Source organism: Physeter macrocephalus, chromosome 10 (genome assembly GCF_002837175.3).
Source record: "Physeter macrocephalus isolate SW-GA chromosome 10, ASM283717v5, whole genome shotgun sequence".
Taxonomy (NCBI): Eukaryota; Metazoa; Chordata; class Mammalia; order Artiodactyla; family Physeteridae; genus Physeter; species Physeter macrocephalus.
Genome location: NC_041223.1, coordinates 31677163 through 31691379, shown reverse-complemented (window position 1 = coordinate 31691379; position 14217 = coordinate 31677163). Strand labels below are relative to the sequence as shown.

At 39.1% G+C, this 14217-nt stretch overlaps 1 long non-coding RNA gene across 1 annotated transcript; it reads left to right on the top strand.

Moving 5' to 3' along the window:
- Positions 1 to 8056: 8056 nt before the first annotated feature.
- Positions 8057 to 10183, top strand: LOC102990665 (uncharacterized). The gene is made up of 3 exons (XR_447313.3): positions 8057 to 8202; positions 8351 to 8579; positions 9070 to 10183. It is a non-coding gene; the product is annotated as an uncharacterized lncRNA (long non-coding RNA).
- Positions 10184 to 14217: the final 4034 nt, after the last annotated feature.

Here is a 14217-nt window from a genome sequence, read left to right as displayed (position 1 = left end):
CCTTAAGGGAATGTCTCCCTCATCCATCAGAGAAATCCATCAGAGAATAAACTCTTGATAGATTAAATATCACAGACAGATCTAATGATATTGGTATCATTATCTAATGAAAATGGTATTGCTTATTGAGATTTGAATATATTTTACCAGTTCTCCATGCCTCCCTCTGCAGAGTGAATGAAAATGTGTGCCTTTGGCAGTTACACATAGCAACACAGTGAAAATTTCTGTAACTTTCTAAGCATCGATATTTTCATCTTTAAAATGGCATAATAGAATACGTCAGACATTTTTATGGATTAATATATGTAAAAATATATGCTTATCAAAATATCTGGTACAGATTAAGTGTTCTAGATAGTTGCTTTTAATACAGAAGAAGTTGTATGAAACATCATTGTGATGCGATCTAGGCACTGGGGCTCCCTAGCAACAGGTGTAAGCGCATTGTGTTCCTTTTAGAACGCATCACCACATTTCCCATATTCTGTGGGTCACTATCTTACCTCAATATTCTTAGTGACGTGGCTGAAAAATGCATATATCTCTGGTTGTGACTCCTCCTGTATACTGCCTTTGATCTTGAATTAACTGACTGAAGAGTCAAAAGCAAACAAACCTCCACAAATTTCTATCTTTGTAGCAACTGTGAGCAAAACAATTCCTGACAAAACCTAACAATGTAACTGCCATTGAAGGAACCAAGAAATGCATAAGTGTTTTGCCTTAAATTGGCAGAGGTTCCAAATAGAGGGCAGAATGTCTAGAAATGAACAGTAAATCCTCTGGCTGCCCTCAGGTATAAAGGATATAAAGTCCCTGTGGAGGGCTCCCTAGAGGAATGCTCCACGTTTCTGGGATCTGGGGATGGTCAGAGTTGTTTCTCACCTCCAGGGCCCATCATCTTTACCTCCTCCACCCCATCTGCTCTGATCTTCCCTCACTAACTCTGTTCCAGCCACACTGGCCTCCCCAGCATCCCTGGGACCGGCCAGGCAGGCTCCAGCCTCAGGGCTGTGCACTTCCTGCTTTCTGCAACACTCGTCCCCAGATGTCCCCCCTCTTCTCCTTCAGGTCTTGACTGAATTGTCAGTTTCTCTGTGAGGCCTTCCCTGGCCACCATGGTTAAAACTGCAGCCACCTCTCTCTCCCCACTTATTTATATCCACAGAATTGACCCCTTGCTAATATACCAGATGTCGTATTTATTTATTTTCCTTGTTGTCTGCATCCCCCCCACTAAATTGTAAATGCCAGGAAGACAGGGATCTGTGTCTCTTTCAGTCGCTGCTACATTCCCAGTGTCAGCCATGTAGCAGGCTCCCAGTATCTCTCTGTCTGATACATGGATGGATGCCCAATAAATAATGGGTGTAAGGGCCTTGATGGTGGTGGTGATGGTAATAGTAGAGATTCAAATAGGTAGCAAGGTGGACAGATTGACCATGAGGTGGGAAGACTGAGGGACTGAGAAGGTCTGATGGGCCTGGTGAGATTAAACATATTTCTGACCTAGTTCTACACTGGAAGTAGATTAGACATCTGGTGACAATTCCTGGGCCATCATGTCACTGATATTAAGTAACAGCACAGTTTCCTGAAAACAGAACCCTGAGGAGGACAACCCAGGAATCCAAGGGTCATGGGGATGGAGGATATTATAAGCTGTCGGAGTATAGATGTGACAGCCCTAGGAGGGTAGGAGATGCACTGAGATGCAGTAGAAACTAGGGCAACCTGAATACTTTGGGAATATGGATCATCAGTTCATGCCAAGGCTGTGTGCGTTCTTAGAGCGTTTCCACGTGTGCCCTCTGTAACACCTTCTCCAGGTGTGCCCGGCCACTTACCCTGGATTTTTTCATCCCTACTGACCAAGGGATGTTCCATTTTGTCCCACCTGCCTCATCAGATGCGGGATCCTGGTTCATCTGGCTCACTAGTTTCTGCTTTCTTTTATCCAGATAACGAATGCTATCGTGAAGGGGGAATGCTGTCAGGGACAGATTCAATAACATGAGGCTGGAAAATAAATAAACAAACTGATTTCAGAGTCCACAGTGTCCTCTGTGTGCCCCCTCATTTGTCACAGTCATTTCAGATGCTCAGTGCCCTCATCCTCTCTCGCTTCCTTCTCTGTCAGAACCAGCTCTCGAGTTGTCATAAATCCTTCTCCATTAAGTTATAAACACTAGATGGAACAAATTCTGTTATCCTTCTCAAGAATATTTGCATTTTGGTAAATAAATTGTAGATATAGGTAAATAAAGTGTTAAGCCAATCAAAGGCATTCCTAATGCAGTAATTATGTAATTTCAGCATCTCCTGGTTGGTGGTGAATACTGGAACCTGGAGGCTTTGGTTTCTGAGATCAGAGTCTTTGTCGGTGAGCAAGTAGACGAGATGCAGCCAGCCAGCCTTGCTGACACCTTCAGTTCTGTGCTTCCTAAGGCTGGGGACCCTCAGGGTCCTTGAAAGATTGATCCATGTACAGTAGGTGTTTTACTTTTGATTAGAGAATGTAGAGACCATAAAATCTTTAGACTTCACTCCTCTGGAATCACCATTGATCAAGAAGAAATGTAAATATTCAGTAAATCTTAGGTGTAGAAATCTAGCCAATTCATCATTTTCTTGGTCAATTCCCATTTGTTACTCTGTGTGGCAAACTGACTTCCATCTTTATTTCTCCGTAAGAAAAGGTCAACATCACAACATGTATGTGTTAACATTTCCTGATTGTTTCCTGATTGTTCCAGCATATGTGATTTCAACCTTGCTCATGGGTTTTCTGAGAGCTGTTAGTGCATTCTCACCAGCAGAGCTGTATTCCAGGAGTTGGAGACTAAGAAGCAATTAATCATGAAAAATACCTTCTGGTTGTAGTAGTGAAGTCTGGTTTCAATGCATTTTTCTATGGTACTTAGCAAAAGGCTTAAGCAAGCTCATGCTGATAAATGTGGGCCAGGCTTCCCCTCTTCCTCTTCCATGCTACTTCTCTCCCAGGAGATTGGTGTGGAGAAAATCGCTCTGTCTGGGATGGCGACTCTCCTTGTATTCAAACTCTCATCCGGAGCTCCGTCAGCTCATTTTCCAGGCACATGACTCAAGCTTCATTGTGACCCTTGGGCACTGGGTTTACAGTTCCTACAGGCAGGCTGACTGAGGAAGAGAGGTGTGGAGACAAACATGGGCATTTGTGCCCTGGGCTGGGGCAGTGATGGAGGCTGGATTTCTCTTTCTTGCACCCTGTGAAGCTGGTGGTCTCATTGACACCTACTCTCAGCAGGGATCTTGGCTGGGTCGTGAAAGTCAGGCAAATTCTCACAAAGAGCAGAAAGGAGGAAAAAGTCTGGAGAGCATTTCAACGTTTCAAACTTTGTGCCCCCCTTGGAAAACCAAATTAACAATAAATGATTTAAAATTTCAAAATAGGGCTTCCCTGGTGGCGCAGTGGTTGAGAGTCCGCCTGCCGATGCAGGGGACACGCGTTCGTGCCCCGGTCCGGGAAGATCCCACATACCGCGGAGCTGCTGGACCCGTGAGCTGTGGCCGCTGAGCCTGCGCGTCCGGAGCCTGTGCTCCGCAACGGGATAGGCCACAACAGTGAGAGGCCCGGGTACCGCAAAAATAGTACTGATTTTTTTTTTCAAAACACACATACCTCACTGAAAGTCTAATCTACACCACAGAAAATCTCTGCTCGGAAGTATGGGTGATCTCGCCAGGGGTCCTGGTTATCCTGTGGCTTGGGGCTGGGGGCTGGGGGGTAGAGAGCCACTGCAATTGCCCAGTTTCCTGCTCTACCAGTATCAACTAATGAGTGAGAGTACCTTCAGATGATTCCAGTCTCCAGCTGTCTAGTGACCCCAGCCCTCACTTCTTTACATCTGAGGCCCCAAACACTGTGGAGAAAGATCAGCTTTCTTCCTGTGACATTTCTGATTTCCTGACCTAAAGAACCTGTGAGCACAATATAATGGTTTTTTTAGTTACGCCACTAATTTTGGGGTGGTTTATTAAGCAGCAATGGTAACTAGAACGGGTAGGGGAAAAATAGAGTATTCATTCAATGGTTCTGGAAAAACAATAGGTGGCCATTTGAAAAATAAAACCCATATCTCATACCAAAATAAATTTCAGATGGGTCAAAGAGTGAAATGCAAAAACTTAAACAAAAATGTTACTAGGATAACATTGGAGAATTAAAAAAAAAAAGCTTAGAAGGAGGATTTTTCTAAGTGTGATATAAAACCCTGAAATTATAAAAAATCAATAAATATGACTACATAAAAAAATCATATGTTGCTTGGGAAAAAATCATAAGCAAGAGTCATAAGTAAAGTCAAAAGATCTTGACTATATTATGGGTCAGTAAGAAAAAAAACCAACAACCCAGCAGAAAAGGGGACTAACAAAAGGAGTAAACAGCCAACTCACAGAAAAAAGAACGGCAAATTCTTATATAAAGAATGTCAATCTTACTCATTATCTGAGAAATGCAAACAAACACTACAATGAGGTACCCCTTTTCACCCAACAGACTGACAAAAATAAAACTTGAACCACAGAATGTGGGAATTAAAAGTATGGGCCCTGGAATCCAAAGCTGCCTGGCTGACCTTCGGCAAATTTGTTAATCTTTGCCTGCCTCAGTTTCCTCATCTGTAAAATGGCGATGATAACAATAGTATTTATCTCTTAGGGTTTTGTGAGGATTAAGTGACTTAATGTATGTAAGCCATTTAAAACAGCTTCGAGCATTATAATAGGCATCAATAAGGGATTGCAGTTATTACTGCTAAATTGAGAGGCTGGGGGTGGGGACTGGAAAACATGCATTGCTTGTGGGAGAGTAAATTCATTTATTCCATGTAAGGGCCATTTGCCAGGCTCTTTAGAAACTAAAAGAAGTGACAATCCAGCATTTCCATGTATTTAAGTATATATCCTACAAATGTGGTCCACATTTGGGAAATAAGAAGTGACAATCCAGCATTTCCATGTATTTAAGTATATATCCTACAAATGTGGGCCACATTTGGGAAATAAGGTATATGCAGAGGTATTCATTGTAACATTGTTTGTAGTGGCAAGACTAGAAACAGCCTAATATCGCACTCCATCCACAGGGAATTGGTTTAAAAATGTGGTTCCTGGGCACAATAAAATCTTGTGAAACTACTGAAAACCTTTCAGTCTCCTCAGAGTAAACAGATGATGAGAACTGCCTCATGAGTAGGGAGGGAGGGTGAGGGCACAGCTCTCTAGCTGTCACTGTCTTGTAAACAGTGAAGAGAAGGGAGCAAAAGCAGTCTGTAAATTGCACAGCTCAGTGCCTAGCATATTGTAAAGGCCCCCAAAGTGGTAACTGGCATTGTTTTATTATTTGTCATCATTTATTTTCTCCATATAATAGAGCCACATTGCTGTATCAATGTCTACTTAGAGATATCATTGGCTTTAACCCTTTCTCAAAAAAAAAAAAAGCATCTCTCAGCTGCTTGCCAGACGGGTCTGTCACAAGCAGCTGTTTCCCAGCCAGCCCCAGTCATGGCTTACAGCCAGGGAGCAGGAGAGCATGCTTGAGTGAATCCTTAAAGTTCTTTTCATCTCTGCTTGGGATTGCTTCACTCTTGTTTACAGTACAGCAACTGCTAGAGAGCAGGGCTGCCCACGCTGCTCACGTGGCAACCTCTGCTCCCAGCTGGGAGGCCAATCGATTCCCTGTGGTCAAAGGCCTAACATTGTGACCCACAGAGTCCGCATCCCCCAACCCCGGTTGGAAAGACACATAGTAATTTACGGAAATAAAATTCTGATACATTTTACAATTTGTGACGAGGTTCAAATATTTCTAGTCTGAAGAAAGTGTAAAAATAACCAGGATGAATCTTTATGTTGTATTTTTTCATTTTGTCAAGCACGCATTCCTCTGAAATGTTTTTGCAAGTTTAACTGTGTAAGATTGAGGAGAAAAGGCACAACTTTCAATTTCCTTATAACCTATTGTAGATCACTTGTTACTTAGAGTGTCTTAGAACTCAAGTTAAAACAAGAAATATTTTTATTGATTTCCTTCCTCAACATCATTCGGTGATTTGCTTTCTTTTCAAATCTCCTTTCGGATGGATAACACCTCATTTACTGGGATAAAACCTTATTTTCAAATAGATATTTGAATCTATTTTCTAATTTACTGTTTCCTATGTTCAAAATGTACATACCTGAATCACATTTCAAACGTATATTATTGTTATCATCCCTTTCAAGTTTTTCTTTTTTTTAACTTGTCAATTCCAGTGCTTCCCTGTTCTCTGAATTACCAAACTATTTCTGGCATTGTCGGGGGGATCTTGACTTATTCTCATTTATAAAAGGGAACCCATAAAAATGGTGGATTAAGAACTGATGTCCGAATAGTTTCCAGTTTATGACTCATAGTCAATATATCTCATTTCTTCCTATACACAGATCTTACACAGCTAGCAAAAGCCATATTTCAAAATCATCTAGAACTGTGGTCTTATTTCTACTTCTTCCTTATTTTTCAAATCTCAGTGAAAGCATTCCATCCTCAGGGAACCCTTCACTGACCACATCCTCCTACCACAGATCGGTTCAGACATTCCAGTTATATATTCTGCCCTCTTATACTTTTTTACCATAGTGTTTATTACCATTTTTTATTATAGTTCTCAGCATTTATTTGATTAATATCGATCTCCCTTCACTAGACTCTTAAATTCCTTGAGGAGACCGATATTCTCTTACCCATGTATCCTGAGTCTAGAATAACGTTTGGCTCATAGTAGGGATTCAACAAATATTTAGTGAATAAATGAATAAATAGAGGTGAAAAAAATGAATAAATGACTAAAGTCCCCAGAACTGTGACCAGTATACTGTGGCATTCAATAAAATGGTAGTTGATATTATTATTGCTGGTCTCCATTCCAGATCAAAACAATTTGCTGAGTATTTTAGTTTGTTGAAGTCTTGATTGTGGCTTCAGAAACAAAGTTATGTGCTCTTTCAAATATGTGGTTTCTTACAATTGAATTCTTTTCTATAGTTGTGCAATAGACAAATAGAGATAGAAAGAGACACGTGTGTGTATGTGTACATGTGACTGTGTTAATAAGGAAAAAAATCAATAATTTTTTAGATATAAAAATATGTGAAATAATTTTTCTATTTAGTAATCATGCATATTATAACATATATACACCTTGATTTAATTTCTTATTAAAACAGTTAAATTTTTAGTATAAGTTTTATCAATTCTTATCAGGACTTCCAAAATCGAGACTCTATGACCAGAAGTAAACAAGGTTAATTACTTATACATTTTTTGCATTTTTTGAAAAGTTTGATTTTATTCCTTTTAATTTGAACACTTTAATAAAATTTGCAAGTTCAAGACTTCATTTTTCTTTAGAATAAAATATGATAATCTCAATTATATGGGGGTTTCTGGATAATTAGTTATTTTTCTGTTAAAATAAAGTTAATTTTCATTTTGATTCTCAATTTAGTGATAGCAAGGACTCAGAATTACTTGGTATTAGATCCACGTGGAAAGTTTGAGACTTGTGATTAATTACCATTCCATTGTTACATTTGATTTCTTAAAGTGAATTTACTTATAGCTCATAGACAATGAAGATATTTTGAAAGCACTTTTTTCCCATTGAAATTATTTTCTAAACAGAACATTTACACACAGCAATACTTTTATTAATTTTTCTATTGGAACCAGAATGTCACAACTCATTCTGTCTTTTAATTGGCTTGTCAAACTTTCCAGTAAACTGATTTGCCTTTTTTTGAGCTGTAGAAACAAATTTGTCATATACGGCTGGGCTCAGTTCACCCCATCATCTTTCTCATTCAGTGCCTAGATGCCAGCTGTACATTCCTGGTCTCTTTCCCGCTGCGATGTGCTTCGGCTGTACTCAAGTGCTTTCACTGCAAGTACTCTTTCTCGTGCCTGTGAGTTTTGTGTGGGCTGCTCCTTCATCCTCAAATACCATCCTTCTCATTCTTTGCCTGACTGTCACTGGTCCTTGGAAGTAACAGACTAATAACAGGAAGTCTTCCATGACCCCTGTTCTATTCTTTTTGTATGAAGGGAAAGAAACCCACTAAAATCAGATCATGGCCAAAAGGAGGGGCATTCTTTTGAGAATACAACAACAGGTAAGATCCAAAGACAGTAAGTAAGGTAGAGCTGAGCCACACCGGTAGTGGGTTAGGGTGTTGAAAATCAGGAGGTCACTTCACGTTTTCTCCTGACTCTGCTTCTCTCCAAGTGCCCACTCCATGCTTCCCTTTCTGTATCTACCAGGGTCCTCTTCTGACTCATCTTGCACAGTGTCCAGCGTGATCTCTGTCAGCTGCTCTTTCTACATTGTGACTTTCGGCTCTGTCTGATTGCAAAATTCTCAAGCGACAGCAAACCTTAGAGCTCAAGCCAGAGAAAACCCCGGTCACAGCAGAGTGAATGGATGGGCTGGATTTCTGTGAGGCATCTGATCAACTCATTTGTGACCACAAGAGCAGGGCCATGTCCCAGGGTATGTAAGGCTGTCCTATCTAGTGGCTCTCAGGAGGAGAGGTTTTCTAAAGTGGACTACAGGAGGTATAAGCAATGATAGTCATAAGGACTCTAGCCCTCCAATTTGGGACTGGTACCTTTCTATGGGCTCCCAATACCTTGTGCTGCCCTTTCATAGTTCTCAACATACTGTATTACAATTAACTGCGGATATTTCTGGCTTCCACACTGGGCTAGGAGCTTCTCGTGAGGTTGGACCATTTTTGTTTTTCTTTCTTTATCCCATGTTTCTGGTACAGTCCGTGGTATACAGTAAGTAATCAATAAATGTGTGTTCCAGAGGGCAGGCGGATTAGCATTCAGTATGCATAATTGCAACCTATTTTTCACACTAAATATATTTTTTGGGTCATTATATGGTAATTAGCCAAATATGTTGATGTGGTAATTTCTTGCCTTTCAGTTCTGGAGCCCTAGAGTCCAAAGGCTCTGTTTTATTTTCTCCACAGAATAAACCTCCAGTTTTCTGCTGACAAAGGGGAAGAGATAGTCACCAGCTGCATGGAACTGGGGAGAAGATCTGGCCCTCTAACTGCTTCTTAAACAGACTTCGAACCAATTTGCCTGTTTTTTAGTCCTACCTTCACAGCCTCTAAGAGAAGTACCTGGTGTAGCCCATTTTGCATATGTCTGGTTACATCTTGGTTTTCTTCACTTTTAGTTTAGGGTTAGGCTTTCTTTGGTCTGTTAAAGCATTTATCAAGTGTCCACCTGTTTTTCCATCCACTATTGTGTTATTCTCCTCATGTCTTGCCAATTCTCTTTGTCTCCGAGGATTTATGCCTTTAAAAAAGGCATTCTTTTGTCTTAGTATGGTCTGGGGAGAAAGTGAAAGCAAATGTACCTGTTTGATCCATCATCTTTTTCCAGACGTCCCTGTTTGCATGATTTCCTTTCTTTAATTTTTAAAAATCACTGTTATTGAGGTACATTTGATACATAGTAAAATTCTTTGATTTTAGGTCTACGATTCAATGAGTTTTGACAGATATATGCAGTCATATAACCACCAATATCATAATGTAGAGCATTTCTATCACTCCAAAAAGTCCCCTTGTGCCCATTTATAGTCAATTTCCTCCGCTCACCCTGATCCTAGGAAACACAAGCCTGCTTTCTGTCACTACAGTTTTGTCCTTCTAGAATTTCACATAAAGTTGTTTATAATATTCCCTTATCCTCCTAATGTTTGTAGAATCTGTAGTGTTTGTGCCACCTGTTTCACAATATTAGGAATTTCTTTCTTTCCCAATAAGTCGAATTAGAGGCTTATCAATTTTATTAAGCTTTGCAAAGAAATATCTTTTGGTGTCATTGAGTTTCTCCATTTCTTTCTGGGTTTGATGTCATTAATTTCTATCCTTCACTATGTTTGTTTCTTTATATAAAAGATAACAGTCCTCAGCTGCCCATTATTAATATGATGAAAAGACATTTTTAATATGTTTTGTCTAATTTTATTTTATTGGTAATATAGTATTCCTTTGATTGGCAATTCCCCTATTATTAGCCAGGGCATTGCTTTGAATGTTTTCCTGGCCATATGCTTTTCTATTTCTGGTAAGTGCCTTTTTTTTTTTTTTTAATAAAAAGAGTTGGGTTTTTTGTCATTTTTTAAAAATACTTAAGTTTTTCAAAATATCATTAACTTTAAATGATTATAAAGTTCCTTGCATATTAAGAAAGATCATACTTTATTTCTCTCATTTATTCATTCTTCTAAAAAATGTTTGTTTGAAAAACCAGGAGCTATGAGGTAGTTTTTGATAATCACCTATATTTTTTTCATATGCATTTGAGGGTTTTTTGTGCATGTGTTTATGTTCACATTTTTATCTTTTAGAAGTTTATACTGGAATAAAATATGAGATATCTTTTTTTATACTGTTTTTCCAATATTTTGGTTTTAGGTGGCTTAAGGTATAAAGAAGTACAAAGCTTTTTTTCCCACTATTCTCCATATTACGAGAATGAACAAATCTGTCTTACACTGGGCCAGACTTAAGCATCTGACGTTCTGGATGATGTCACCAGCACAGTGAGGAAGAGGAAATTCTTACTCTTTGGGGTTCACAGCTGCAACTTTCCTCCTTGTCTCCAAAGATTTTAGACTATCCTGCAACTATGGCATCTTTGTAGCAAATGTTCTCTCAGATGAGTGAGAAGGAAAGCCATGTGCTCGTCTCAGGCTCGCTCCTGTGTGTCCCATGATCATACCTAACCAGCTTTGATCACCACATCAACAGAAAAAATGGGATTCCCCATATTGATGAATCAAAAAAATGTCAGGATCTTTCCTATATACATGTTATATGTGATTATATACTTGCGGGGGTAAAAATGGATAACAATTTTGAAAAGAATGGTGAGTTAATTTTTTTTTTTTCTGTGTGAGGGATCTGATACCTGACCAACTAGAATTATCCACCTGCCTCAGAGCTGGGAGAGGAAGATAAGGTGGGCAGCCTTGGCTTTATTATGCCCAATATACAAAAATAAAGGAATTGCTACCAGTTTTCAACTGCAAAAATTTAATTGTAATACCCACTTCAAGGATATGTAACACCTACTTCAAAGCCAGGTGTTGTTAAGAGACAAAACAATTTCTAAATTTTTTAAGCTCCCACAAACAAATTAAGTGTGAGGCCTGAAAGACTTGAATGTTCAGTGTACTATAAATCCTGGGAATACAGAACTCAGGAGATGATGCATGAAAAGTCCCTGCTACACTGCAATGAGAGAAAGTTGACTCTTGGATTCTGTAGAGTGTGGAAAGGAGAAGGGTGAGAGGGAAGTGCTCAGTTAGACACCTTTATGATGGCTTTACCTTTTGGGAGCTGAAATCCTGGATGGGAAGGTAAGTGTTAGGTAGGTTGAATAGAAAGCCTGAAGCAGAGATGCTTCTACCCTACTTCCTGATTGGGCCTCTGTGGGCAGAACGTTCCCCTCATCGATATGGAGGGGCTTCGTCCAAATGAAAAATGTTTACACCGTGTGGCTAGGCAGAATCTGATGTAGCGGATGAAAGTTGGCTCTACTGTAGGAAGGGAGCAATACAGAATTTCTCGCATGCCTTTTGGGGATGTGGAAGTTACCTGAGTTGAGAGCCAGTGGAGTTACCCAGTGGGCCTTATAGTCAAAGATAAGATGACCCTAACAATCATCTCAGGGTTCCGTAAATTGACCAAAGGCAGACAAGTTGAGAAAGCATTTATTCTTGAAAAACTGCTAGGGTTGGATAAGAACAGTGGGAGTTTGTAGCCTTTAGCCATCAGAGGGGCAGACTTGATTTCGTGAGGTGATGGTGGAGTGTGAAAATGGCAAAATCTATAGAAAACAGCAGGAAGAATCTGAAGTTTTAAGTCCGGGAGAGTACTGAAAGAAAAAATTCTCAGAAAAATAATCCAAATCCAGAGTAGCTATAACATATTACCTACAAGTCCAGTTTTCAACCAAAAATTACAGTACTTGCAAGGAGGCAAGAAAGTTTGACTCAGATTCATGAAAATAAAATCAGTGTGTGTGTGTGTGTGTGTGTGTGTGTGTGTGTGTGTGTGTGTGTCTGTATGCATACTCTGTTTTCCTAATTTCTTTAAAAAAACCTAAGGTTTAAAACAATGATCATAACACTGTATCACTGGCTTTATAACATATAGATTAATACATATGATAATAATGGCAGAAATGAAGAATCAGAACATGGAGATCTATTACAGAAAACAATGTTATATTTTACCAGAATGAAGTCAGTATTAATCTGGAGTAGATGGTAAATTAAAGATGCATATTATAACCTCTAGAGCAACTACTAAGAAAATAACTCTTTAGAAAAGGTAAAATTCAACAGAGGAATTAACATGGTATAATAAAATATATTTGAAATACAATTTTAAAGAAGTGAAGGAGAAACAGAAGGACAAAAAAAAAAAGACACGAGGCATAGAAAAAACAAATAGCAAAATGGCAGGCATGAATTCAGATTATCTGGCAACCCCAGGTTTTGCTTGACATGAGGTATAAAAGAGACAATGGGGGGTGGCAGAGGCTGTGGACAACCAAAAAGTGAAGACTGGACAGCAGTTCCCTTTAGATGGGGTCTGCATTTGCCATTTTTCCACAGTTTCTATGACTCAATTGCATTCACTTTCTGCACTCACTTCACTGATTTTGTTACCTGACAACGAGGTGTTTTTTCTCCATCACAGAGGGGTCAGTATCCCTTCCTGATCCCATGGGCTCTCCCTTTGCAGATGCATGTAGCCAATGGGAGCTCTCAAACCTTCCCAGAAATTATATTTAAATCATTTATAGTTGTTATATTTAAATCATGCATAATTTATGTAAAATTAAATCATTTTATTCTCTTTCTTAGGGGTAAGGATTGGGTGATTTAAATATAAAAAGGATCTATTTAAATTTTTATATAAAGTTGGGAAAATGTAAAACATTTTGTTGACATTTAGAGATACTAGTGTAATTTTATGTTATTATTTGTAACACTAGTTTATAAATGAGGCAACCAAGGCTCAGAGAGTTCTTGTACTCTGTACAAGGTCACATTGCAATCCAAGCTTCTTCCGGGGGAGTATTTTTGCACTTACAAAAAAGAAAGAGAAATTAGGATGTCAGGCAAAGTCTTAAAAATAAATTAATGCCATGGAAAAAATTTTTTTTTTCTAGATCTCATAAAGATGAAAGAAACTTGTTTTTTCATTTTAGACTGGGCTAGACGTCTTCCATGTTTCACTGGAGAATTGGAGGGATTTCAGCTGGAGAAGCTCTGGAGCAGGTGCTAAAATAATTACTCTATAGTATATTTCATTTTTTAAAACCTGAGAAGAGTTGTTTCTCCATTTCGAGAAGTCATAGTTCAAACATAGATAACAAGTTGGTTGTGTTTGCTGTTTTGGCCTTACTCATATCCCAAGTTGCAGGCACCAAGGGGGAAGTGTTTACATATTTTTGTACAGTACAACTTAAGGAATCATAAAATCTTACACCTCATCTTTTCTGCTGTACTAGATTAGAGTTCTCAATCATTAGAGGCAGAGTGGTTGAGGACTAAGGATGACACATTCATTGTTCACCTTTACATTAACCGGAGAAGTTTTGTTGCAGTTTCTGTCTCTTGACCTTATTGTACTTTGGAGTGTGAAGCTGTCCCTCAGATCATTTTGAATATAAACAAGATGGAGACAAGACTTGTCTATAGCTCAGTGTATGGCTAAACAACATGAGTGGCCTACTTGATCCACTTTTATTCTAATTTTAGGGTTTCAACTGGACTTTTATAGTTACCCATAAAAGTCCCAGTTCGCACAGGCAAGGCCTGGGCATAAGGCAGAGGCCACATCCTGTTGGCCTGAGTGCCAGGCCCACCCTGCTGATGTGTTACATTTTGTTTGGCCTTGAAAGTATTTAAAGAAATTGTTTTTCTGAATTTTGTAGACAAACTTTTGCAGTCTGGAGAATTCACACAAACATCTAAATTTCCTGTTTCTCTTGAAAAATCTGACTATCTGGCCACAATGGGCACACAGTCCTTCTGAGTTAGTGCCATAGTCTTTAACAGGGCACACACTCACCTACAGGGGGCT